Source organism: Phoenix dactylifera, chromosome 12, assembly GCF_051530095.1.
Source record: "Phoenix dactylifera cultivar Ajwa chromosome 12, Ajwa_hap1_PhDact_Kaust_v1.1, whole genome shotgun sequence".
Classification (NCBI taxonomy): Eukaryota; Viridiplantae; Streptophyta; class Magnoliopsida; order Arecales; family Arecaceae; genus Phoenix; species Phoenix dactylifera.
The window spans coordinates 23403795-23428431 of record NC_143201.1 but is presented as its reverse complement, the minus strand read 5'-3'; the positions used below and the strand labels follow the sequence as shown (position 1 = coordinate 23428431).

At 43.2% G+C, this 24637-nt stretch overlaps 2 pseudogenes across 1 annotated transcript; both read left to right on the top strand.

The window, feature by feature from the left end:
- Nucleotides 1–5772: 5772 nt before the first annotated feature.
- Nucleotides 5773–7142, top strand: LOC120112003 (flavonol sulfotransferase-like pseudogene; annotated as a pseudogene). The gene has a single exon (XR_016398145.1). The product of XR_016398145.1 is annotated as a flavonol sulfotransferase-like pseudogene (transcript).
- A 9451-nt stretch (nucleotides 7143–16593) lies between these two features.
- On the top strand, nucleotides 16594–17763 carry LOC148700490 (cytosolic sulfotransferase 15 pseudogene; annotated as a pseudogene).
- Nucleotides 17764–24637: the final 6874 nt, after the last annotated feature.

Below are 24637 nucleotides of genomic sequence, written 5' to 3'. Positions count from 1 at the left end.
AGGCGCCTCGAGAGGAAAGGATTTCCATCTCCCATTTAAGGCACATAACCTTTCTGCTACTAGCTGATGTGGGACTTAAATTCAAGGCCCCCTCCCCCCCCCGCAACATAGCCCCCCAAGCGGGAAAGTTCTTGAGCCTCTGCAGTCCCGAGGGGTAGTCAACAGTGGGAGGAGGCGCCACCAACCTGGCGCGCCATCTGTTGCGGGGACGGACGTTTTGACCGGAGCCTCGCGCAACAGCATAGCTCACATTAAGCTAGCAGAGAAAGAGGATTGCATTCCTTCTGAGGTATTGTCCGCTTTGGGCGCTCCGACCCGCGTGTCCAGCGCAGACGGGGGAGACCACTGCCCTCACGGTTTTGCCCTTCAAAAGGCGCCTCGAGAGGAAAGGATTTCCATCCCCCATTTAAGGCACAGAACCTTTCCGCTACTAGCCGATGTGGGACTAAATTCAAGGCCCCCTCCCCCCGGCAACATAGCCCCTCTAGCGGGAAGGTTCTTGAGCCTCTGCAGTCCCGAGGGGTAGTCAACAGTAGGAGGAGGCGCCCCCTACCTGGCGCGCCATCTGTTGCGGGGACGGACGTTTTGACCGGAGCCTCACGCACAGCATAGTCCACATTAAGCTAGCAGAGAAAGAGGACTGCGTTCCTTCCGAGGTATTGTCCGCTTTGGGCGCTCCGGACCGCGCCTCCAGCGCAGACGGGGGGAGACCACTGCCCTTTGGGCGCTCCGGCCCGCGCGTCCAGCAGACGGGGGGAGACCACTGCCCTCACGGTTTTGCCCTTCAAAAGGCGCCTCGATTTAACGAGAGAGTGCTGGAACAGCTCAGCTCGGTAGAGCAAGGTATTGTCCGCCCACATTAAGCTAGCAGAGAAAGAGGACTGCGTTCCTTCCGAGGTATTGTCCACTTTGGGCGCTCCGGCCAGCGCGTCCAGCGCAGACGGGGGGAGACTATTGCCCTTTGGGCGCTCCGGCCCGCACGTCCAGCGCAGACGGGGGGAGACCACTGCCCTCACGGTTTTGCCCTTCAAAAGGCGCCTCGAGAGGAAAGGATTTCCATCCCCCATTTAAGGCACAGAACCTTTCCGCTACTAGCCGATGTGGGACTAAATTCAAGGCCCACTCCCCCCCACAACATAGCCCCCCCAGCGGAAAGGTTCTTGAGCCTCCGCAGTCCTGAGGGGTAGTAAACGGTGGGAGGAGGCGCCCCCTACCTGGCGCACCATCTGTTGTGGGGACGGACGCTTTGGCCGGAGCCTCGCGCAACAGCATAGCCCACATTAAGCTAATAGAGAAAGAGAATTGCGTTCCTCCCGAGGTATTGTCCGCTTTGGGCGCTCCGGCCCGCGCGTCCAGCGCAGATGGGGGGAGACCACTGCCCTCACGGTTTCGCCCTTCAAAAGGCGCCTCGAGAGGAAAGAATTTCCATCCCCCATTTTAAGGCATAGAACCTTTCCGCTACTAGCCGGTGTGGAACTAAATTCAAGGCCCCCTCCCCCCGCAACAAATGGCAGTTTGAGATTCGACTAATTGATGAGGAGTAAACGGAAAATAGGTTTGATTTGAATTGAAATATATTTTTTGACAATTATATATAGGCATGACAACAACTCTTTCATCACTGTACATTTCACATATTTATTTTTTAATTTTGTATGGCACAATAATATAAATTTTTAATTGATAAAAAAGAAAAAAAAAAGTTTGGCCGACCCTATCTACTGACGAAAGAAAAAAATAATTTAATTTTTTACAGAACTAATCCAACCAAAAAATGGGTATACATTTCAAAAAAATATTTTTTTTTAAACAAAAATTATAACAACGCTTTAAAGCGCCGTTATAAAAAGTTAAACTCGGATTTCAGCGACGCTTTTAAGCATCACTAAAAAGCATTTCTAGAAATCAACCCTTTTGTGACGCTTTTAAAAGCATCGGCAAATTTTTTTCTCTCACACATTTCTGGCACTTTTGCAACGTTTTGAAAAACATCGGCAGAGAAATTATCGATGCTTATAAGTGTCGGTATAGACTCTAAAAGGCGTCAGAAAAATTCATTCATTTTTGTTGTAGCGAGGGGAGATAACTCTCCAGCATGAGTCGTTTTTCAGAAAAAGCAAGGTTGGAGATTGGGCAAATCATTTGGGTCGTGAAATGGGGGAGAAGTTGGACCGAATTGTCCAAGAGAAGCTGGCTGGATCCGGTCTGACCTTGCAAGAGTCGTGACTTCTTAGAGACGCTTGGCTGTGCCCACCATGCATGCCTCCAAAAAAGTTCTCCAGCCTCCTGATGATGATGATGGGGTGGCAGCTCAATATTCATCTCTTTTTCATGTATCGCATCTAATCCCATAAAGCATTAAAGCTGTGCTTCCCTTCTGTACGCGTGCGACCGTCTTCTCACTTATTCAAGATAACTTTTCATGCAGCAAGGATCCTCTAGTTTGAGATTAATATTTAAACATATGAATCTTAAAATAAGTTATAAAACTAGCTAGTTCTCAAACTGATGCGGTGAAAGGTTGCTATGATTTGTTGGGGGTGGGCATGAGCGACGGACAATATGTTGTGCCATTCATGGGTGCAGTACGATTGGAAATCTGTTAGGATAACTAGTTTGAGCTATTCATGGAACGGATGTAAGGTAGAACCATCATCAAATTTTTTGCCTCTGTTTTCATATTTTATTTGGTTACTCTTTACCTTAATTTTAGTTAAATTTCAACTTTCTTGGATCAAGAATTCTCGTCTTCTTCCTCCTCTAAACATGCAGAGGAGCATTTGGCTGCAAGCTAAGGATTGCCATGTCTCCCTTCTCAGATGGGGCCCATGCCCGTGGACTTTTGTGAGATTGTCCAAAACTCTCTCCACCTTTGAATTGAAGGAGACTACAGGAATGGTGCAGTAACCTTTTGTTGCGAAAATTGGTGCGGTAAGGAGGTGGTTGAATGTCAGACTTGCATAGCCTATAATATACAAAACATGCAATAAATGTTTGCCGGGTCACGAAATCTTTCACGAGGGATGCAATATTTGCCATGCCGTGTTGTTATTTGTCCGAAACTGGAACATACTGCAGATCGAGTTGACAGAATTCCACAGGAATGGCCCAAGATATTAAGGGTTTGTTTGAAAAATTTAGCAGAATTGGACGGAATTTCTTATAGAATTATGTATTACACAGCCTATTTAAGTAATCGCCCATATCAACTAAATTTTTTTAGAGCCCAAATTCTATGGAAAGAAAAAAGAATCTTTATAGATTAATTTTTTTAATTCTCCAGTCCATCAGACCTATAGATGGGATACAGGCTAAAACTATGACATTTCTTCTACGCAGACTAATATGCCCGATTTCTATAGAAAATTCAGCCCAGCACTACAGAATTTTTTAAGGAAATCCTAAAAAAAATCCGCAATGTCAAGATGGTATGTTAAATGAAAATGGCGGACATCAGATGAAAACTCAACATGTGGTTAATCTAAAGGAAAAAAAAGGAGGGCAAGGGTACCCTACCAAAGGAGCCGACGATCTCATACCCTCATTTCCGAATGGGAAGGATGCTATCTCCCGGCAGGAATATAACAATAATGGCTTTTGTATCCTTCCATATGTCATGGCCATCCATGACCATAGAAGGATGTTTACTTCTTGCCCGAGCCCCAAGGAAGGATTCATACAGCTGAATCGTAAATAAACAAGCTGGCTAGAAACAAGTTCACATCTTCCCCCTTACTCGTTGCCTATCCCATCATCCACGAGATTAAATAACATAACAAGGCCATCCATTTGATGAGCTTACCTTCAAATATGGAAAAACACGCCAATGGTTGGTCATGGATACTTATTATCATGCCGACTCTTTTCAATATGATGCTTTGCATATTTTATAAAAAAAGCATCCACTTATTAGCTATATTCTCTTTCCAATGTAGTTAATTAGTCAATCCCCTAGGAACCAACTTCTTATCTCAATGCTTTCTTAGGCAGCAAGAATTATCAAGTTGGAGTATCTTTTAAGTCTTTTGACTAATTCCACCCCCGAATAAATATAACATGATATAACATACACCACAATAGGCAGCCTGGCCCATGTAGCAGAATTTAATTAAGTGGCAAAAAAATAGTAGATCATTTTCATTTCAAATAAAAAAAATGATTGAAATGCTAAGATAAGAAGCCGATTATTTTCATTTTTGAAACTTTCAGCACTAAGTTTCTCAAAATTTGGAAAAACTCACACTTTTGGAGAACAGAATAGTAAAAATTTCGTTCACAAAACATATTATTACCATGATTAGTTGATTTCGTTCACAAAACATATTATTATTTATTTATTAGTTATATATTTTTTTCAATGTAGTTAGGTAGCCAATCTCCTTCAATATGCAGGAACGAGCTTCTTATTTAAAGGCTTTTTTTTTTTTTTTTGCTAATAAAAAAGGGGAAGAGGGGGGAAGGGCAAGCCCACCCCGCGTAGCAGCCCCACACTGGGCCCCCACCCCGCCAGGAGCATATTCGATGCGGGCAGAATGACCGTTTGGTATAGGCCCAGCTCACCAGACCCCATCCATATTTTACTCATACCCTTCCCATTCGTGGCCCCGGCTCAGTTACCCCACTGGGCCCTGGCACGAGTACCCCGTGTGAGTACGTCACACCTGGCACCACCCAGACTACCAGCCGACCAGTAGCACTTTCAGACCCCGTGTCCAGGCGCGGGGCATCCGGTCCCCAGATTTAATCGACGCCCGTGCATTTCGAACCTGAAACCACTTGGTTAGAAGCAAACGCCCCGTTCCAACTGGGCTACCACCTTGGCTTTCTTAGGCAGCAATGATTATACGCTTGGGTTTCGCTGCTAGAATAGAAATAATATTTTGTAACATGCACCACAATAAATAACTTGGCCCGTGCTGCAGACTTTAATTAAATAGTCAAAAAAAAAAAGAGAAGTAGATCATCTTCTTATGAGCATCGAGTAAATAAATACATAAAAGATTAAAAGAAAGACCAAACAAATAAAGCCGTCTTCCGCCATCATCGGCCCTTCGGTCCACCGCTTTCTCCTCCATTCCCGCGACTTTCTAGAGGTCGCCTTCCCGTTCTTCTAAGCAGCCTTCGTCTGCTCCCCGCCGATCAGATAAAACAGAAAATATTAAATCAAAATAAAAGAAATGATTCAAACGTGAGGATAATAAGCTGATCGTCTTCGTTTTTGAAACTTCTAACACTTAATTTTTCGAAATTCAGGAAAAATCACGTCTTTTGGAGAACGGAATGGTAAAAATTCGATCGTTTTGATTTGGATACCATGGGCAAAGAAAGTTTTAGCTGGAAAGGGGAAGGGCTTGACGTCGCGCGACGATCATCCTCCTCCTTAAACTTTGATTACTTGTTCTTGAACTTCTGAAAGTCAGCCTCCAAGACGTCGCAATCTCTACCATGGGCTGGTACGTATATCTCATAGCTCTTCTTCGCCGCTCCGTTCTTTCTGAAATCCGACCACAAGTAGCCGACAATCATCCATCGAGACCACCGAGAGTGAGAAAGAGAAGACGAGGGAGAGATCCCATCGAAGGAGGGATGCTCTACCCAAAAAATAAAAAATAAGGGTGAAAAATTCTGAAACGGGATTACATGCCACGCAAAAAAAAAAAAAAAAAAAAAGGCCCGGGGACAGGCCGTGCGTCTCCCTCCACCATACTCAAAAAAAAAAAAAAAAAACGATCAATTCCATCAAATCAGACCCCACCTGATGGCGCAAGTAATAATATTCTGTCCCATTCTTTAACTTCTTATATAGAGCCGTATCGCTGGCATTGCAGCTGCAGAGAGGGCGTCCGATTGGATATCCAGTGTCTCGACCAAGAAAACCAGCAGCCCCAGAGTCTAATGGATTTTTCTCTTCCTTCCAATCCTCAAGGGAATCCTCAAGAGGGGAGAGGCGAAGTCTCCACCAAGGAGCACAACGATCACCTATCCTCGCTGCCAAGGCAAAGAGGATTGCTACGTCCCATCAGAATGTACAAAGGGTTTTGGGTCGCTGAAAGTTTACTTCCACGCGTGATGGACCTCCAAGATCATTTCAAGCCTCGTCCCTCCGACCTCATCCTCGTCACCCCGCCCAAATCCGGCACCACATGGCATAAAGCACTCCTGTTCGCTATCATGAACCGCACCAACTACACCTTCGCTCAACACCCTCTGCTCACCCGCAACCCCCATGAGTGTGTACCCTTCTTAGAGGTCCCCTTTCGCCATCGATTCCCCGATCTGGAGGCGATCCCTCCGCCGAGGCTCCTCGCCACGCACTTGCCTTACTCCATATTGCCGACCTCTGTGGCTGACTGCGGTTGCCGGCTAGTTTATCTATGTCGAGACCCCAAGGATGTGGTGGTCTCGCTGTGGCACTTCGCGCGTAAGGGCAGGCCCGACATGGGTCTGAGCGAAGCCTTCGAGTTGTTTTGCGACGGGGTCTCGTTGTCCGGGCCGATCTGGAATCATATTCTCGAGTACTGGAGGGAGAGCCTGAGGAGGTCTGAGAAGGTGCTGTTCTTGAAGTACGAGGAGATGATGGCCGAGCCGGTGGGGAACGTGAGAAGGCTAGCGGAATTCGTGGGGCGTCCCTTCTCGGAGGAGGAGGAGAAGGATGGGGTGGTGGAGGAGATTGTACAACTGTGCAGTTTTGAGAAGCTCAGCAGTTCGGAGGTGAATAAAAAAGGTATATACGAAGCAGGGGAGCTAACCGTGCCGCATGAGTCGTTTTTCAGAAAAGGCCAGGTTGGAGATTGGACAAATCATTTGAGTCGTGAAATGGGGGAGAAGTTGGACCGAATTGTCCAGGAGAAGCTGGCTGGATCCGGTCTGACCTTCCAAGCATCGTGAATTCTCAGAGACACTTAGCTGTGCGCCTGTGCCCACTATGCATGCATGCAAAAAAATTCTCCAGCCCACTGATGATGGGGTGGCAGCTCAATATTTATCTCTTTTTCATGTATCCCATCTAAAGCAAGCTGTGCTTCCCTTCTGTCCGTGTGCAGCCATCTTCTTACTTATTCAAGATGCCTTTTCATGCAGCAAGGATCGTCTAGTTTGAGATTAATATTTAAATATGAATCTTAAAATAAGTTATTAAACTAGCTAGTTCTCAAACTGATGTGGTGAATGGTTGCAATGATTTGTTTGGGGTAGGCATGAGTGACGGACGTACAGGAGGTTGTGCCATTCATCGGTGCAGTATGATTGGAAATCTGTCTGGTGGGTAACTAGTTTGAGCTATGCTTGGAACGGATGTAAAGTAGAACCATCATCAATGATGTAAAGTAGAACCATCATCAATTTTCTTGCCTTTGTTTTATTTTTTATTTCGTTACTCTTTATCTTAATTTTAGATAAAATTCAACTTTCTTGGCAACCCTTATCCTTATCCTTTCTTGATAATATTTTAAGGTTTCCGAGAGAGTTGAATTTTAAAATCTTTCACGAGGGATGCAATATTTGCCATGCCGAAATGGAACATACTTCAGATCGAGTTGACAAGGTTCTAGCGGAATGGCCCAATTACACGATGCTTTCCAGGCGTAGCCCCTGACAATTACAAAACCAATCCCATAAATCATAGTAAGTTGCGCTCTCGCCGGGTAATCATGGTATACTAAGAATTTGTTTGAAAAATCTAGTTGAATTGGACTGAAATGTTTGTAGAATTATAGATTATATAGTCTATTTAAGTAAGACCAATATCAAATCAATTTTTCTTCAGCCCAAATTCTATAGAAAGAATATATATATATAAAGGTGTTTCGCATGAATATCCTTCTAAATATTGAATTTTATATTAATATATTTCTAAATTTGATATTTGCATATATACCCCAAACGCTTGTTTTGCTATGCTGCTATCTTTTTATTCTTATTTTTGCATATGTACCCACGCCATCTAATGCGGTTAAAAAATTAATGATTTCAAATTAAAATGACTAAAATGCCTTTAATAGGTAGATGTGCAAAAAGAAACATTTATAAGGCAATCGCGATTGAGAAAAAATTAGTAATTTTAAAATTTTATTGTATTATTAATTAAAATAAATATGGTTTTCCTTAGCGGTGTTAGAAGAACCGTTATATTAGGGGCATTTGTGCAAAAATAGTGTTTTTATGAGAGTACAGAAATAAATATAAATTTTAAAAGAGTATTCACTCAAATTTGAATTTTGAGAAGGGTATTCATGCAAAAAACTATTTTGCTAATCCTACAGTCCAATAGGCCTGTAGATGGGATATAGGCCAAAACTAGGACATTTCTTCGGAAAAACAAGCTGAGCAGACTAATATGCCCGATTCTTATAGAAAATTCACTCCAATTCCACTGGATTTTTCAAGTATATTCTAACTGGAATTCGCAATGTCAAGATGGCATGTTAAATAAAAATGGTAGACATCAGACTGATGAAAACTCAACATGTGGTTAATCTAGAGGGAAAAAGGAGACCAAGGGTACCCCACCAAAGGAGTCCACGATCTCATACCCTCCTTTCCATATGGGAAGGATGCTAACTTCCAGCAGGAATGTATCAATAAAGGCTTTTAGATGCATGAAGACTTCCTTCCATATGTGATGGCCATTCAAGACTATAGAAGGATGTATACTTGGCCGAGCCCTAGGAAAAGATTCATACAGCAGAATCGAAAATAAACAAGCCGGCTAGAAACAAGATTAGGCCGCCTCTTTTCAATATGATGCTTGGCATATTCAATAAAAAAATATAAATGAAGCGGTAGTCGCGAAGTAGGGTTTTGATTACAGTTAACGTGTTCCGATAAATAATTGTGATTATGGTTTCCATCATCCACGAGATTAAATAACATAACATGGCCATCGATTTGATGAGCTTACCTTGAAATATGGAAAAACGTGTCAATGGTTGGTAAGGGACAAGTAACATTAGGCCGACTCTTTTTAATATGATGCTTAGCGTATTCAATAAAAAAATATAAATGAAGCGACAATCACAAAGTAAGATTTTGATTAGATTAACATGTTTTGATAAATAATTGTGATTACAGTTCCCATCATCCATGAAATTAAATAACATAACAAGGCCATCGATTTGATGAGCTTACCTTTAAATATAGCAAAATGCATCAATGGTAGGTAGGGTCCGTAGGGATACCTAACATTAGGCCGACTCTTTTCAATATGATGCTTAGCATATTCAATAAAAAAATATAAATGAAGCGACAATCACGAAGTAGGGTTTTTATTACGGTTAACGTATTTCGATAAATAATTGTGATTACGGTTCCTATGTTTTGCGAGATTAAATAACATAACAAGGCCATCGATTTGATGAGCTTACCTTGAAATATTATAGTATCTGCATGAGGAACTCTAGAGGTCAGCCTCTTGACTGACCACGTGTATGTTGGTGATTTGATCAAAGGTGGGCGAACGTTTTAGAGCCCAACACCTCCTTGACCTAAGAAAACTAAAACAAAGAGAGGTTAATCGAGCATCGAAGTAGATCGAAGAGAATAGAAAGAGTCCGAGGGTTTTGTTTCAGAGGAAGGAAGATGCGGTTCTCGTTCTCTTTATTCATTTAAGTTCAACGATTTCTTTGATTTATTTTTGTTTTCGTGCGTGGATCGATCCGATCTGACGTTATCAAGTCTTCATTTCATCTGAGTTTTGAAAGATTTGGTTTTCATGTTTTATTTTTTAAAGTTTCTTTTTGACCGTGTTGTCCTCTCAACATTTCCAGGGGAAAAAAAAGAAATTTATGCATTGATCATATTAATTTTGCCGCGGCTTTTTCTACGGAGGCGGTTGACCTCAGAAACTTTCCGTTACGCATTACTTCCTTCCAATTTGGGGCTGTAAAATTTAAACCCCCAAAACATAAAAAAATTTAATTAGCCATCAAAATCTTATTTTCATTGCAATAGAATTCACACATCTATCTGAATTCTAACACTACTAATAAAATAAAAAAATCAAATCATGATTTTCACGCAATCTCAAAATGCTTTGTCCTTTATGATTCATCTACTTGCACAGATCTTAACGGACTCTATATTTTATCATTTATCTATTTGCATAAATTTCGAAGAGCTCGATCCTTTATCACTTAAAGAGCTAGATCCTCTATCATCCATCTGCTTATGCAGATCTCAAAGCACTCCGTTTGCGTATTTCTTCCTTCTTATCTGCCCTCTGGGGTTCATTTTCAAAATGGTTTAAGAATCATCCTTTTTCATGTCACTTTTCATCTGAACTATATTCTGTCATCTTAATTGAGATTCGAGAGTAGTCTACTCTAGATGGACTGACTGATGACCCTTTTCTCTCAAGCTTGTTACATGCTTAGTACCATTTGGCAGATGAGAACCAAATAGGATTTTATTACCATACTGAATGATAACAATAAAAAGAGGAAGTTGTTGCGCTTTGTCCTTTTTTTTTTGTGACTTTTTAGCAGCCCAAACTGCAAGTATTCATGTTCCATGGGCCTTTTCCCTCATTTTCGGATAAAAAATTTAAGCCACCAACTCTCCATTATTGCTATTCTAAAGTTTTTGGGGTCGCATTGATTTGGCGGATTTAGTATCTGCCATTAATCAACTTCCTCTTACTACTTTTTTTTTTCGATTTTCTCATCATATTCAGATTCCCATTTCGTATCAGCTTGTGAATCTAGAAATATTTTGAGGAAACTGGGATTTTTTTTATTTTTTATTTTTTTTATGGTTCACGATAACCAGCTGAACAATGAGCTACATTCTGACTACCAAGTAACCCTTCACAAATTCTTTACTTTTATGTTTAGCATCTAGGACGTGCTTCCTCTTATGGAGCATTTCCAGCAATCTTTCTTCTCGTTGTATCATAATTTGCAACTTGAAGACGGTGCCAATTCCAAATGTGGTTGCATCCTAACTATTTACCAAGTCATCTCTTGCATATTGATTTGTCTACTTATTGCTGCCTCTTATGATTCCAAACAGGGACTGTGCAACTATGAACTGTCAAGCCAGGCCAACCAGAACTGTTCTAGTAGATAAACGTTGTTTAAGCACTGGTTCTTGAGAGCGCTTCTGGCTTCCGGTCATTCTATTTTTCATCCATGAAAAGAAAAATAACAAGCTCAGCATTTATGGAGAAACCCTGCTGGAATCAAGAAGAGGTTTGCGAAAATGGCTGCAAAACCAGGATCCTTTTCTTCATGCATTAAGTGCAGAATTACGTCCTCACTCTGCCCATGAGCCAATGATTCAACAGCTTCTAAAGCAGCCATGGCAAGTCCTGCATAATATGATAAGTGTCTCCACTAGTGACTTGCCATTGATATCTAATATGTTCTTCAGCCCGAATGGACATCAGGGTATTGGATCCCATGCATTACTACCAAGGAATTATCCCTCCTTATGAAACTCGCATGTTTCTTGTTTATCATTAGATCCAGTATCCTGCAGATTGCCTTAAGCATTTTAATGTGGTCAATATATCAACAAAATGTTCAAACTACAGTGGTTAGCTGATCTAAAATGATTTGCAAGCTATTCACTCTATAGTGATTTGTTTCCATTTGTTGACATACATGCTCATTTGGAACCTCTCTTTTTTAACATAACATGAAGGTATCAACACTGGCAATTCTTATACCGTGATTGATTCATGCAGATGATCACATTAGTTATCTAATCTAGCATATATATATATATATATATATATATATATATATATATATATATATATATCGGTAGACTCTGCTACACTTTTTAGCATTAAACACCACCTTCGAGGGGTCTATTATCACAGAACTCCGGTATCTGTAAATCTAGCAGCATCTAACTCCTATTTATACTTTGCCGCTTGGAAGTACAAAGCGTCATCACGAGCAAACCCTCATATCATGATTGGTGACTACTTCTATGCACTCGATTTCATAAAATAGCATGATGGTTGTTCACTTTGACACCTGGACGTATTAAGTCTATTCAAGTTTTCATCACATCTTTGTTTGAACTCAAGCATGCATCATGATATGTTTACATCAAACTTGGAACAGAAAGATTAACGAGTCATATATTTCCTTTCCAATGTAATTAGGTAGCCAATCTCCTTCAATATATGGGAACCAGCTTCTTATATAAAGGCTTTCTTAGACAGCAAGGATTATCAAGTATGAGTCCTAACATCTGAATACCATCCATCAACATGTCGGATTATACTTTCTGGTGGGACTGTAGGATTAAGAAAAATTCTCAGATATCTACTTTATCAAATAAGCCAAGTTGTATAAGCCAAGATGGCTTTAATTTTCTATTCCGCCTTGGAATTGGATAGATACTCAACCAATTTCAGCAGAGAATTAGAGATTTGGTGCAACCAAATGTTGATTTCAGCCTAGCCTAGTAGTAACGACATGTTCGGAATCTTCATGTTGGTCATTACAGATGTCATACTTTTGAAAATGTTGACGTTCTTAGCTTCTTTTTTTTTTTTGGTGAAAACGGCAATTTCATATAGCTCTAACGTGAGTACACCTTGCCATATCTGAAGAAAGCAAAAAATACAGTGGGGGCGGGAGCCCCGCCGTGGAAGTCCAACAAAAGTTCCCTGAATGTCGTGCAACGTAAGAGGCGACCCAGTCTGCCACACTGTTCGCCTCCCGGAACACATGTACTGCCTCGAAGTCGTCCATCTCCAATGCCATCCTGCGGGTCTCCCGAATGAGAGGATGTCCATCACCATATCTGTCCGCACCCTGAATCCAGTCGATCACTATAGAGGAATCCCCCTCGAGATGCACCCGCCTAGCGCCAAGCACCCGTCTCGCATAGGACACACCCTCCCAAGCTGCCCGTAGCTCGGCACCCACTACTGTGAGCCCAGGCGTATATCGGCCACCCGCCACTACCAGCCGTCCAAGATGATCTCTGATGACAAATCCAACCCCGCCGGACCTGCCCTCTAATGCAACACTACCATCAAAACTCACCTTGAGATAGCCGGGGGGTGGGGGCACCCAAGAAGCAAACACAAACCTGGGCGCTAGAACAGCACAATGAGTACCCCAGATGTCCCTGGCCGTCCCGGAAGGGCACAAGTCGAGGCTGGAAGAAACCTCCCCAGCCTGAAGTACAGCTCTGTCCACCACCATCCTCGTCGTGAGCCTCCTGTCCTCAAACAGACGTGCATTCCGATCCAACCAAATATGGTAGGCCAGATATGCTCTAAGTATACCCGCCTGGACGAACCTAGGGCTCCGCATGGAAGCCCGCAACATATGTAACAGATCCTGTGCCGACTCCACTGAACAAGGAAGAGGAACCGGTGACCTCCTCCATATCTCCCTAGCCCTGGGGCACTGCAGAAGGACATGCTCAATGGTCTCTACCACATCTGTGCACAACACACAAAACTGGGGGATCCGCACTCCCCGCCTGACTAGCACACTTCTGGTAGGTAGGCATCCCCAGGCCACCTTCCAGATAAAAAGTGCCACCCGCGGATGGATACGCATCCTCCAAATCCATCCCCCCTCGATCTGCCTGACTGGCTCCCCACTGAAAAGTACCATAAGATCCCTAGCCCGCACCTGTGACCGCCCCGATGGTACCCAAATCAGCCTATCAGACTCCCCTCTAGAGGGCACCGGAATAGCCAAGATCAACTCTGCCAGCTGCTCCCCAAACACCTCTCGGACCAACCCCACCCTCCACCTGCCCTCATCTGGGAACATCAGATCGCTGACCCTACAACCGGCTAAGCGTCCGGAGTCCACCATGGTGGGCAAGCGGCTGATCGGCTGCGCAGTCACCCAACGGTCCTCCAGCACATCAATCGAGCGTCCATCACCAACAGCCCATCTGATCTCCGGCAGTACCGCCCCAGCTCTGGCACACATCTCCCTCCACACTGGAGAGTGGTGACGGGCTGCTCTCCCTCCAGGAATCAAAGCTCCATACTTAGCCCTCAACAACGAGGACCACATGCAATCGGGCTCCATAACAAATCTAGCGACATGTCGCGCCGCTAGAGCCTCCCGTCTCACCATCAAAGACTGTACCCCTAAACCACCCCTCCTCGTCGACTGACACACCACCTCCCATGCCAGCAGATGAATGCCATCTCTACCACCCTGCCTCCCCCAGATAAAACATCTGAGAAGCTGCTCAATGGTCCTCAAAACCGCCACCGGGATGAATGTAGTAGAAAGTAGATAAGTAGGGATCGAGGAAAGGACTGACCGAACCAGCGTGATCCTCCCCATCATGGATAGTGAGTGCCTCTGCCAACCCTCCACCCTCTGCCGGATGCTAGCCTCCAGAAAAGTACAATCCCTGCCGCGAAGCCGCCGACCAGACAGCGGAACTCCCAGATACCTCAACAAGCCATCCTGCTCAGCCACCCCCAAAATCTCCATGATAGGGTTCTTCTCCTCTCGTCTGGTCAACGGGCTGAAGCAAACTGCAGATTTCGAAAAATTAACCCGTTGACCAGATATAGCACAGTAGTCCCGTAGAACCCTACCCAGCACTCGGGCGTCCTATCGTGTCGTTCGGGCCAGTAGCAAAAGATCATCCGCAAACAGCAGGTGAGAGATCGCGGGGGCACCCACTACCGGTCTGTAAGCATCCAGCTCCTGAGAAGATACAGCCTGATGCAAGAGTCTGGATAAAGCGTCCGCACAGATAATGAACAATAGGGGAGAAAGCGGGCATCCCTGCCGCAAACCACCTGACGACACAAAGAAACGGGAGGGTGTGCCATTCACCAAGATGGCGAAAGAAGGAGCCCTGACACAACCCATAACCCACTGAATCCAAGTCTCCGGGAAGCCAAACACCTGCAGAGACTGGTGGACAAAGTCCCACCGCATCCTATCATAGGCCCTCTCCATATCAAGCTTGACCCCCATCAAGCTCCTCCTCATCGGGGCCCTCCCCAGATCGAACATGAACTCCTGAGCTATCAATACATTGTCGGAGATGCTCCGACCACCTATGAAAGCACCTTGCTCCAAACTAATCAATCTCGGGAGTAAGTCCCTCATCCTGACAGCAAGAATCTTCGCCGTTGCCTTATACAAAGTGGTACATAGGCTGATCGGTCGAAAGTGACCCGGCTCAGTAGCATCCTGCCGCTTTGGAATCAAGGTGATGAAGGTCCTCTGCCAATCCGGTGACATCACAGCTGTGGAAAAGAACTGCTGTATGGCCGCCGTCACATCCTGTCCCACTACCATTCAGTACCTCCGGAAAAATAACGGTGGAAAACCATCTGGCCCTGGTGCCTTCTCCCCCTCAAGAGACCACACTGCCGCCCTGATCTCCTCCTCTGATACCGGTCTAATCAGTGCATCTGTCTCCTCCTCCGACACCCTCACAGTAGGCATCGGCATCTCCACTCGACTCCCCCCATCCAACGGCTCCGTCCACCTCAATCTAAAGAAACTCTCCATAATCCTCCGAATCGTGTCCGGGTCCTCCGACAGCTGCCCATCCTCCCTCCTGATAACTCTGATCCTGTTCTGATGCCTTCTGATCACTGTCGCCTGATGAAAGAATCTAGTATTCCGATCTCCCTCCAAGATCCACTGGACCCTGGACTTCTGTCTCCATAATGTATCCTGCTGCCTGAGTAGGGAATCATGCAAGGCCAAGTGCGATCTGAGCTCCCCCATCTCCACCTCCGATAACCCTCCCATCTGTACCTCCTGAGACTGTAATCTGTCAATAGCCGCCTCCTCCTCCTCTGTTCTCCTGAAGATGTTCCCCACCTAATCTGTCAACCGTCGTTCTTAGCTTCTTTCATGAATGAATATCAACCTTGACAAGTACTTGGCACGTGAAGTATCCATGATTGTACTTTGTGGTCAAAAGAAAAGACAAAAAGATGTGGTTATAATATGATAAGTTGGAAACCAGAGTGAGTCCCACGATCCACCTCCCCCCATCTCTCTCTCTCTCTCTCTCTCTCTCTCTCTCTCTCTCTCTTGATGAGATCCATTAGAATGAATGGCACTATGAGATTCAACTAATTAATTGATGAAAAATAAATAGAAAATGGATTTGATTCGAATTGAAATATATTTTTTGTCAATTATATATGGTCATGACCATCGCTATCCAACCTCCTCCCGAACAACTCTTTTATCACTTTTCATCATTGTACATTTCAAATATTTATTTTTTAGAAAAACTATAACTTTGTATGGTACAATAATACAAATTTTTAATTGATAAATAAAAATAGTTTTTTAAACTTAAAGGTGCGAGCTAATCTATTGATAACTTAATAGTTGTGATGCCAGAGTAATTTTTTTAAAAGAAAAATATTCACCAAAATCATTCACTTTTATGGAGATTGTGGTTGTTTTGAAGCTTCTAACACTAGTTTTTTCATAATTCGAAAAAAAATTACATCTTTGGGGAACGGAATGGTAAGAATTCTGTTCACAAAACATATTATTACCATGGTTAAATGATTACCTATCTTTCACAAAATAGTGGATACATGAATATCCACTTATTAGCTATATTTTCTTTCCAATGTAACTAGGTAGCAAACAGCTTCTTATATAAAGGCTTTCTTAGACAGCAAGGATTATCAAGTTTGAGTCCAATGGATTTTTCTCTTCCTTCCAATCCTCAAGAGAATCCTCAAGAGGAGAGAGGCGAAGTCTCCACCAAGGAGCACAGCGATCTCCAATCCTCGCTACGAAAACATAAAGGATTTTTTGCACATCCCCTCAGAATGTACAAAGGCTTTTGGGTCCATGAAAATATGCTTCCACGCGTGATGGCCCTCCAAGATCACTTCAAGCCCTGCCCCTCCGACCTCATCCTCGTCACCCAGCCCAAATCCGGCACCACCTGGCTTAAAGCACTTCTGTTCGCCATCATGAACCGCACCAACTACACCTTCGCTCAACACCCTCTGCTCACCCGCAACCCCCATGCATGTGTGCCCTTCTTAGAGGTCCCCTTTCGCCATCGATTCCCCGATCTGGAGGCGATCCCTCCGCCGAGGCTCCTCGCCACCCACTTGCCTTACTCCATATTGCCGTCCTCTGTGGCCGACTGCGGTTGCCGGCTAGTTTATCTCTGCCGAGACCCCAAGGATGTGGTGGTCTCGTTGTGGCACATCGCGCAAAAGCTCAAGCCCGACAGCATGGGGCTGAGCGAAGCCTTCGAGTTGTTTTGCGGTGGGGTCTCGCTTTTCGGCCGATCTGGGATCATAATCTCGAGTACTGGAGGGAGAGCCTGAGGAGGTCGGAGAAGGTGCTGTTCCTGAAGTACGAGGAGATGAACGTGAGAAGGGTAGCGGAGTTCGTGGGGCGTCCCTTCTCGGAGGAGGAGGAGAAGGATGGGGTGGTGGAGGAGATTGTACAACTGTGCAGTTTTGAGAAGCTCAGCAGTATGGAGGTGAATAAAAGAGGTGTATACGAAGTAAGGGAGACAAGCGTGCCGCACGAGTCGTTTTTCAGAAAAGGCAAGGTTGGAGATTGGGCAAATCATTTGAGTCGTGAAATGGGGGAGACGTTGGACCGAATTGTCCAAGAGAAGCTGGCTGGATCCGGTCTGACCTTCCAAGCATCGTGAATTCTCAGTGACGCTTGGCTGTGCGCGCTAGGTATGCATGCAAAAATATTCTCCAGCCTACTGATGATGGGGTGGCAGCTCGATATTCATCTCTTTTTCATGTATCGCATCTAATCCCATAAAGCATTAAAGCTGTGTTTCCCTTTTGTACGTGTGCGACCAACTTATTCAAGATGCCTTTCATGCAGCAAGGATCCTCTAGTTTGAGATTAATATTTAAATATGAATCTTAAAAGAAGTTATTAAACTAGCTTGTTCTCAAACTGATGTGGTGAAAGGTTGCTATGATTTGTTGCATGGGGGTGGGCATGAGTGACAGACAATTATATGTTGTGCCATTCATGGGTGCCGTACTATTGGACATCTGTCAGGGTAACTAGTTTGAGCTATTCATGAAATGGATGTAAGGTAGAACCATCATCAAATTTCTTGCCTCTGTTTTCATAATTTATTTGGTTACTCTTTATCTTAATTTTAGATAAAATTCAACTTTCTTGGCAATCTTACAAGAGTACCAAGAATTCTCGTCGCCTTCTTCCTCTAAACATGCGGAGGAGCATGAGGCTCCAAGCCAAGGATTGCCATGTCTCCCATCTCAGATGGACACCGTGTCTGTGGTCTTGTTGGTCTTGAACTCCTAGTGCTTCTCTCAACTGATGGAACTTCTCCTTTGGCAATGCTTTGGTGAAAATATCTGCTACTTGATCCTCTGTCCTGCAAAACTCCAGCTTCACTTCTTCTTCTTCAATGGCATCTCTGATGAAATGATGCTTAATTGCAATATGCCTGGTTCTGCTATGAAAGACATGATTCTTTGCCATTGCTATGGCTGATTTGTTGTCACAGAATATTTTAGTGGCTTCCTCTTGCTTCTCACCAATGTCTTCTAAAATTCTTCTCAACCAAATTGCTTGAGATGTGGTGAGAGCAGCTGAAACATATTCAGCTTCTGCTGATGATTGAGCAACTGATTGTTGCTTCTTTGAGGACCAAGAGAACACACCTGATCCAAGTGAAAATGCATAACCAGAGGTGCTCTTCATGTCATCTACACAACCTCCCCAATCACTATCACAAAAACCAATCAACTTCACTTCAGAACTTTGGGAATATTGAATTCCATAGCTCATGGTGCCTTGAATGTATCTAAGTACTCTTTTTGCTGCTGCATAGTGGATGTCACTTGGAGAATGCATGAATCTTGAAAGCATACTTGCTGCAAACATAATGTCAGGCCTTGTAGCTGTAATATAAAGCAAGTTTCCAACAAGACTTCTATACAGAGTTGCATCGACCCTTTTCCTTCCATCTTCTTTCATCAGTTTTTCATTGACAACAAGGGGTGTAGCTATTGGTTTACAACCAAACATTCTAAACTTCTTCAGAATTTTTTCAGCATACATTTTTTGTGAAATGAATACCCCTTTTTCATCTTGATAGACTTCAATACCCAAAAAATGATGTAGCAATCCCAAATCACTCATTTCGTACTTTCTCATCATTTCTTTCTTAAATTTTTCAATCATTTCTGCATTGCTTCCAGTTAGCACCAAATCATCAACATAAAGAGCAACAATAAGAATATCAGTTGTACCTTGATTTTTGACATGCAAAGTAGGCTCACTTTTGCTTTTCTCAAAGCCTTGTTCATTGAAGTAGCTGTCAATTTCACTGTACCATGCTCTAGGTGCCTGTTTCAGCCCATAGAGTGCTTTCTTCAGCTTGTACACTTTTTCTTCTTGGCCTTCAATGATAAATCCTTGAGGTTGCTCAACATAAATTTCTTCTTTCAACTCCCCATTTAAAAATGCTGATTTCACATCAAGTTGGTACAACAACCAACCCTTTTGTGCTGCCAAAGAGATAAGTGCTCTCACGGTGTCAAGACGGGCAACCGGAGCAAATGTTTCTTGGAAGTCAATACCGGGCTGTTGTGAATAGCCCTTTGCAACCAGTCTTGCTTTGTTTTTCTGAACAGAACCATTTGTATTGAATTTCACCTTGTAAACCCACTTCACATCGATAACTTCTTTGTTTTCTGGACGATCAACAAGCTTCCATGTATTGTTTTTCTCAATCACTTCAATTTCTTCTTCCATAGCTTTCTTCCAAGCTTCTTCTTTGACTGCCTCTTCAAAATTTTCTGGTTCCACAACACAAAAATTGCATCTTGCATACACATCACTCAAATTTCTCAATCTTACCGGAGTTGAGCTTGATGATGATGAACTTGAGCTTGGGGCTGATTGTGTGCTTGGAGATGATGGTGGTGAAGATGAACTTGAAGGTTGAGAGCTTCCATCATTATTTTGATCTTCTTGAACTACACTTTGTTGTGGAATAGTCACCGGAACAAATTGCTCTTCAACTTTGCCTTGCTCCCAATTCCATTTAGCTTTCTCATCAAATATTACATCCCTACTAATGATTATATTGTTGGTCTTCAAACTATACAACCTATAGCCTTTTGACATTGAGCTGTAGCCAACAAAGATGCATTTCTCACTAGCTTCATCCAGCTTGTATCTTTTCTCTTTTGGAATTTGAGCATAACAGAAACAACCAAATACTTTAAAGTGCTTTACTGATGGTTTTCTACCACTCCAAGCTTCAAATGGTGTTTGATGCCACACTGCCTTTGTAGGACACCTGTTTATTAAATAAACTGCTGTATACACAGCTTCAGCCCAAAAATGCTTCGGTAAACCAGCTTCATGCATCATAGACTTGGCCATTTCCATTACAGTTTGGTTCTTCCTCTCGGACACCCCATTTTGTTGCGGAGTGTAGCCAACTGTAAGCTGTCTTTTCATCCCTTCATCTTCACAGAATTTTTGAAATTCATTCGAAGTGTACTCCTTTCCTCTGTCACTCCGCAGAATTTTTATAGGACGGCCACTTTGCTTCTCAACAAGACATTTAAACTTCTTAAAGATGCCAAACACTTCAGATTTTTTTCTCATGAAGTAAACCCAAGTCATACGACTATAATCATCAATGAAAAGTATGAAATACCTATTTTGAGAGTGAGAAGGAGTGTGCATAGGCCCACACACGTCTGTATGCACTAGTTCCAGCACCTCTTTTGCTCTCCATGCCACTCCTTTTGGAAAAGATTGGCGATGATGCTTCCCCATGGCACAACCTTCACAAACTTCACTTTTCTCTTCAATCATAGGCAGTCCTTGCACCATATTTTTCTTGTACAACAGGTTGAGGTTTTGAAAATTCAAGTGACCAAATCTTCTATGCCACAACTATGATTCATCAAGCACATTAGCTTTCAAAGCAACACCTGTAGCATAATTGAAAGTGAGTGGAAAACTTCGGTAAGGGCCCATTTTAACATCAGCCACAATTGATTTTTCTCTTCCTTGGTCAAAAACTCTGCAACCATTGCCTTCAAAATGAAGACTATAACCATGCTCCAAAAGCTGTCCAACACTCAGTAGATTTTGGTCTAACTCCGGAACAAATAACACATCACGAATAATCTTTCTGCCCTTCTTTGTTTGGACACCAATGCTGCCTTTTCCCTTCACTTCTACTACTGAACCATTTCCCATCTTCACCTTAGAATTAAATGAAACATCCATATCCAGAAAAATTTGTTTTTCTGGTGTCATATGATTGCTGCACCCACTGTCAAGGAACCACACATCATTCTTTTGTTCAGAAACATGTTGGCAAGCATAAAATAAATTCTCTTCACTCTTTCCTTCTTCCTTTTCTTCTGTAAAGTTTGCTTGCTGCTCATTCTTGAATCGACAATCTTTTTGCAAATGACCAAACTTCTTGCAATTGTAGCATTGAGGCTTCCCTTTAAACCAGCAATTCTTCTCAAGATGGCCAAATTTGTTGCACACATTGCATCTTTGTGAAGAACCTTCTCCACCAAATCTTTTGTCAAAATTATTTCTACCTCTTCCTCTTCCTCTAAAATTTCTACCTCCTCTTCCTTGTCTACCTCCTCTGAATGAGTCTCCCCCATTTTGATCATAAGCCATTGATTTCTTTTCAAAAAATTTTGATCTAATATTCAGCTTAGATTGGAAAGCACTCTCTATTGACTTCTCGGAGTGCCGTTCCAACCTTTGCTCATGAGATTTTAAAGAGCCTAACAGCTCTTGAACACTCAATTTAGAGAGGTCTTTAGTTTCTTCAATAACAGCAACCATGGAGTCAAATTTTTCTGGTAGACTAATTAGTATCTTTTCCACAAGTTTACGATCAGACATTTCTTCACCATAAATTTTCATTTGGTTTACTAACTCCAAAAATCTGGTTGAGTAATCTTTCACACTTTCATTTTCTTTCATTCTCATATTTTCAAAATCTCTTCTAAGAGATTGGAGTTTGATGGCTCTCACCCTTTTATCTCCTTGGAACTCTTCTTGCAATGTCTCCCATGCTTGTTTTGCTGTTTTTGCTCCCATGATTCTTGGAAAAATAGCTTCTGAAACTCCCCTTTGTATCATTCCAAGAGCTCCTGCATCTTTGCTCTTATTTTCTTTCAACTCCTTTTGCTGGGCTTCGGTTAGAGTTGAAGGGGATTCTAAAATTTCATAACCAGATTCTACTATATCCCACAAATCTATGGAGACAAATAAGGTTCTCATCTTTATACTCCAGAAATCATAATTCTCACCTGAGAAAATAGGAACCTGTACACTGCTCCAATTTACGCAACTTGTGCTGGCCATTTTTCTCCTCCAAAATCTTCTTTTTCTTCTTCAAATTTCTGCCTTCAACACCTCTTTCAACCTGGCTCTGATACCAGATCTGTTGGTTGGACACACCAGCAATTATAAAATAACAAAGGCAGAATTAAATTCACAAAATAAGTTGCTGTAAATCTGGATTATGTTCAGCAAAACAGGGGAAAACAGTGGAAGGGGGTACACCCACCGTTCAGCCGTTTCTACCTTTTTTTTTTACAGCATATCATGTCTCTTCAACTTCTTCTCCACTCATCTATTCATACTTTGACTCTAGTTAGCAAAAGTAACTATGGTAAACATTAAATAGCATTTAATTAGACAACACATTAACCATAACAGGTCTTTTGTCGGACGGTCCAAAACTGTGTGTCTCCACCTTTGAATGGAAGGAGACTGGTTCAACTTATTAGGCGAATTGGTGCGGCAAGGAGGTGGCTGATATCAGAGTTGTTTAGTCTATAATATAGGGGACCCGATAACAAGCACACATGATCAAAGCTTACTGGTTTGGCTTTGTGAAGCAAGATGGTTGGATTATGCATGAAGGAAACCATCTATATTTCCACACACTCTCCTACCAACCAAGAGAAAAAGATTGCCGACGCAGTCATGTTAATTTCTTTTTTACTCTGAAAATAGGATTCAGTTTTGACTTTTTCAATCTCGTTGGAATTTAATTCTTTGTTTTAAAAGAGAAAGCAAATGCTTCAAATCTTAGCTAATAAGACAGGGTAGTTTCTTGCGAGTCAATGGAGCCATTTCTCATTCTTTTCCCCCCTTCTCTTTCTCACATGGACTGGGAAGGTTAGCGGACAACATTTGGACCCATCTCAGCGTCTTATGATTGGGTCCCCCCCCCCCAACACGACACTTCCTTATGACGGTAAAGTTGCCTCACAACATATTATTACTATGATTAGTTGATTACCTATCTTTCACAAAATAATGGGTACACGAGTATCCACTTATTAGCTATATTCCCTTTCCAATGTAGTTAGATAGCTAATCCCCTTCAATATGTGGGAGCCAGTTTCTTATCTAAAAGCTTTCTTAGACAGCAAGGATTATCTAGTTTGAGTTTCTTTTGCATCCTTCGACAAATTCCAACCACGACAGAATTTTTGCAGGTTATTATTATTTTTTTTGGGTGAAAACGGCAATTCATATAGCTCTAACGTGAGTACATCCTGCCAAATCAGAAGAAAGCAAAAAATACAAATATGGCGGTAGCTCTACTGTGGATGTCCAGTGGAACTCCCCGGAGTGTCGTGCAACATAAGAGGCGACCCAGTCTGCAGCCGTGTTCGCCTCCCGGAAAATGTGTACGGCCTGAAACTCGTCCATCTCCATAGCCAATATGTGCGTCTCCCAAATGAGCGGATGCCCATCTCCATACCTATGAGCACCCCGGATCCAATCTATGACTATGGAGGAATCCCCCTCAAGGTACACCCGTCCGGCCCCGAGCACCCGCCTCGCATAGGATATGCCCGCCCAAGCTGCCTACAGCTCTGCCCCAGCAACCGTGAGACCTGTCGAGCCCCGCCCTCCCGCTGCAACCAAACTCCCAAAATGGTCTCGGATAACAAATCCAACTCCTCCCAACCTCCTGTCCGTCGCCACACTGCCATCAAAATTCACTTTAAGATAACCAAGGGGTGGGGGTATCCAAGAAACAACGGCAAACCTGGACGCTAAAACAGCACTGCGGGTACCCCAGATGTCCCTAGTTATCCCAAGTGAAGACACGGTAGTACAAGAAAAGACCTCCTCGGCCTGAAGCACAGCTCTCTTTATCACCATCCTCGCCGAGAGCCTCCTGCCCTCAAACAGTCGAGCATTCCGGTCCAACCAGATGTGGTAAGCCAGGTATGCCCTAAGAATCCTCTCCTCCGCAAGCCTAGAGCTCCGCACCGTGGCCCGTAGCAAGTGTATCAGATCCTGTGTCGTCTCTACTGAGTGGGGGATAGGAGTAGGAGACGACCTCCATATCTCTCTAGCCCTAGGGCACTGCTCTTTTTGTCTTATTCAACCAATTATGACATCCCTTCTTCCCCGCTTGACGACCTCAGAACAATACATTTTTGTTACCACGAGATGTATTGGCTGCTGCGGATCATTTGATCGGAATGAAATTTGGAATGGGTACACTTGACGATATGAATCACTTGAAAAATAAACGTATTCGTTCTGTAGCAGACCTGTTACAGGATCAATTCGGATTGGCTCTTGTTCGTTTAGAAAATGCTGGAGATCCAGACACCAGAGAAAGGAAGCCGCCTTTCTCAATTGGTCCTCGGGAA